We start from the raw sequence: 3793 nt of genomic DNA on the forward strand, positions 1-3793 counted from the left end.
ATGTTGCTATTTACAGTAGATAGCAATGCTAGATAGCTAGTATGTGTACAAAGATGTGGGTATCTATAGTAGATATCAATGCTACATAGCTAGTATTTGAACAAATAAATATGTTGCTATCTACAGTAGATAGCAATGCTAGATAGCTAGTATGTGTACAAAGATGTGGGTATCTATAGTAGATAGCAATGCTACATAGCTAGTATTTGAACAAATAAATATGTTGCTATCTACAGTAGATAGCAATGCCAGATAGCTAGTATTTGAACAAATATGTTGCTATCTACAGTATATAGCAATGCTAGATAGCTAGTATTTGAACAAATATGTTGCTATCTACAGTATATAGCAATGCTAGATAGCTAGTATTTGAACAAATATGTTGCTATCTACAGTATATAGCAATGCTAGATAGGTAGTAGGTCCCTATGTGTACAAAGATGTGGGTATCTATAGTAGATATCAATGCTAGATAGCTAGTATGTGTACAAAGATGTGGGTATCTACATAGCAATGCTACATAGCTAGTATTTGAACAAATATGTTGCTATCTACAGTAGATAGCAATGCTAGATAGCTAGTATTTGAACAAATATGTTGCTATCTACAGTAGATAGCAATGCTAGATAGCTAGTATGTGTACAAAGATGTGGATATCTATAGTAGATAGCAATGCTACGTAGCTAGTATTTGAACAAATAAATATGTTGCTATCTACAGTGGATAGCAATGCTAGATAGCTAGTATGTGTACAAAGATGTGGGTATCTATAGTAGATAGCAATGATACATAGCTAGTATTTGAACAAATAAATATGTTGCTATCTACAGTAGATAGCAATGCCAGATAGCTAGTATTTGAACAAATATGTTGCTATCTACAGTATATAGCAATGCTAGATAGCTAGTATTTGAACAAATATGTTGGTATCTATAGTAGTATATCAATGCTAGATAGCTAGTATTTGAACAAATATGTTGCTATCTACAGTATATAGCAATGCTAGATAGGTAGTAGGTCCCTATGTGTACAAAGATGTGGGTATCTATAGTAGATATCAATGCTAGATAGCTAGTATGTGTACAAAGATGTGGGTATCTACATAGCAATGCTACATAGCTAGTATTTGAACAAATATGTTGCTATCTACAGTAGATAGCAATGCTAGATAGCTAGTATTTGAACAAATATGTTGCTATCTACAGTAGATAGCAATGCTAGATAGCTAGTATGTGTACAAAGATGTGGATATCTATAGTAGATAGCAATGCTACGTAGCTAGTATTTGAACAAATAAATATGTTGCTATCTACAGTGGATAGCAATGCTAGATAGCTAGTATGTGTACAAAGATGTGGATATCTATGGTAGATATCAATGCTACATAGCTAGTATTTGAACAAATAAATATGTTGCTATCTACAGTGGATAGCAATGCTAGATAGCTAGTATGTGTACAAAGATGTGGGTATCTATAGTAGATAGCAATGATACATAGCTAGTATTTGAACAAATAAATATGTTGCTATCTACAGTGGATAGCAATGCTAGATAACTAGTATGTGTACAAAGATGTGGATATCTATAGTAGATAGCAATGATACATAGCTAGTATTTGAACAAATAAATATGTTGCTATCTACAGTGGATAGCAATGCTAGATAACTAGTATGTGTACAAAGATGTGGATATCTATAGTAGATAGCAATGATACATAGCTAGTATTTGAACAAATAAATATGTTGCTATCTACAGTGGATAGCAATGCTAGATAGCTAGTATGTGTACAAAGATGTGGATATCTATGGTAGATATCAATGCTACATAGCTAGTATTTGAACAAATAAATATGTTGCTATCTACAGTGGATAGCAATGCTAGATAGCTAGTATGTGTACAAAGATGTGGGTATCTATAGTAGATAGCAATGCTACATAGCTATAGTATTTGAACAAATAAATATGTTGCTATCTACAGTAGATAGCAATGCCAGATAGCTAGTATGTGTACAAAGATGTGGATATCTATATAGTAGATAGCAATGCTACATAGCTAGTATTTGAACAAATATGTTGCTATCTACAGTAGATAGCAATGCCAGATAGCTAGTATGTGTACAAAGATGTGGCTATCTACAGTAGATAGCAATGCTACATATAGCTAGTATTTGAACAAATAAATATGTTGCTATCTACAGTAGATAGCAATGCTAGATAGCTAGTATGTGTACAAAGATGTGGGTATCTATAGTAGATAGCAATGCTACATAGCTAGTATTTGAACAAATAAATATGTTGCTATCTACAGTAGATAGCAATGCCAGATAGCTAGTATGTGTACAAAGATGTGGATATCTATATAGTAGATAACAATGCTACATAGCTAGTATTTGAACAAATATGTTGCTATCTACAGTAGATAGCAATGCCAGATAGCTAGTATGTGTACAAAGATGTGGCTATCTACAGTAGATAGCAATACTACATATAGCTAGTATTTGAACAAATAAATATGTTGCTATCTACAGTAGATAGCAATGCTAGATAGCTAGTATGTGTACAAAGATGTGGATATCTATAGTAGATAGCAATGCTACAAAGCTAGTATTTGAACAAATAAATATGTTGCTATCTACAGTAGATAGCAATGCTAGATAGCTAGTATTTGAACAAATATGTTGCTATCTACAGTATATAGCAATGCTAGATAGCTAGTAGGCCCCTATGTGTACAAAGATGTGGGTAGGGCCTATCTATAGTAGATATCAATGCTACGTAGCTAGTATTTGAACAAAAATGTTGCTATCTACAGTAGATAGCAATGCCAGATAGCTAGTATTTGAACAAAGATGTTGCTATCTACAGTAGATAGCAATGCCAAATAGCTAGTATTTGAACAAAGATGTTGCTATCTACAGTAGATAGCATTGCCAGATAGCTATTATTTGAGCAAAGATGTTGCTATCTACAGTAGATAGCAATACCAGATAGTTATCATTTGAACAAAGATGTTGCTATCTATAGTAGATATAGCAATGCCAGATAGTTATCATTTGAACAAAGCTGTTGCTATCTACAGTAGATAGCAATGCCAGATAGTTATCATTTGAACAAAGATGTTGTTATCTACAGTAGATAGCAGTGCTAGATAGTTAGTATTTAACGAAGATGTTGCTATCTACAGTAGATAGCAATACTAGATAGTTAGTATTAACAAAGATGTTGTTACAGTAGATAGTAATGCCAGAGACCTAATATTTAACAAAGATGTTACTATCAACAGTATAGCAATGCCACATAGTATGACAGTAGTAGAGGAAATTTGGGTCAATATTATTTTGACAACCCATCATCATAATCATAAAATATTAACATTATGAATTATATACCAAAATGAAGCTTAGACCCTCAGGATTCCGGATATGGGGATGGAAAATCTACTATCCTACAGGGGTGCTTCCATGACTTTTAATCTTCTCATCATCAATGAAAATCTATTACTGGTATTCTTTCAGTTAAACTACAAGAGAAAAATTAATGGCCAATTCGAATTATTATTATTATTATTATTATTATTTCAAAGAACTTATAAAGCGCATTTCCCATGGATCAATGCGCTGTACAAAGAAAATAAAAATACATCAAAAATACACAGTATGGCATTAAGAACAACAATATATCACAGCATGGTAAAATATACTCCTAATTACATCAAAAATTTGAATAAAACAGATATGCGCAGCAATCTGAACCACAATTAAAATCATTAAAAATACACTTGAACCCAAATAGGG

This window comes from Amphiura filiformis, chromosome 18 (genome assembly GCF_039555335.1).
Source record: "Amphiura filiformis chromosome 18, Afil_fr2py, whole genome shotgun sequence".
Lineage (NCBI taxonomy): Eukaryota > Metazoa > Echinodermata > Ophiuroidea > Amphilepidida > Amphiuridae > Amphiura > Amphiura filiformis.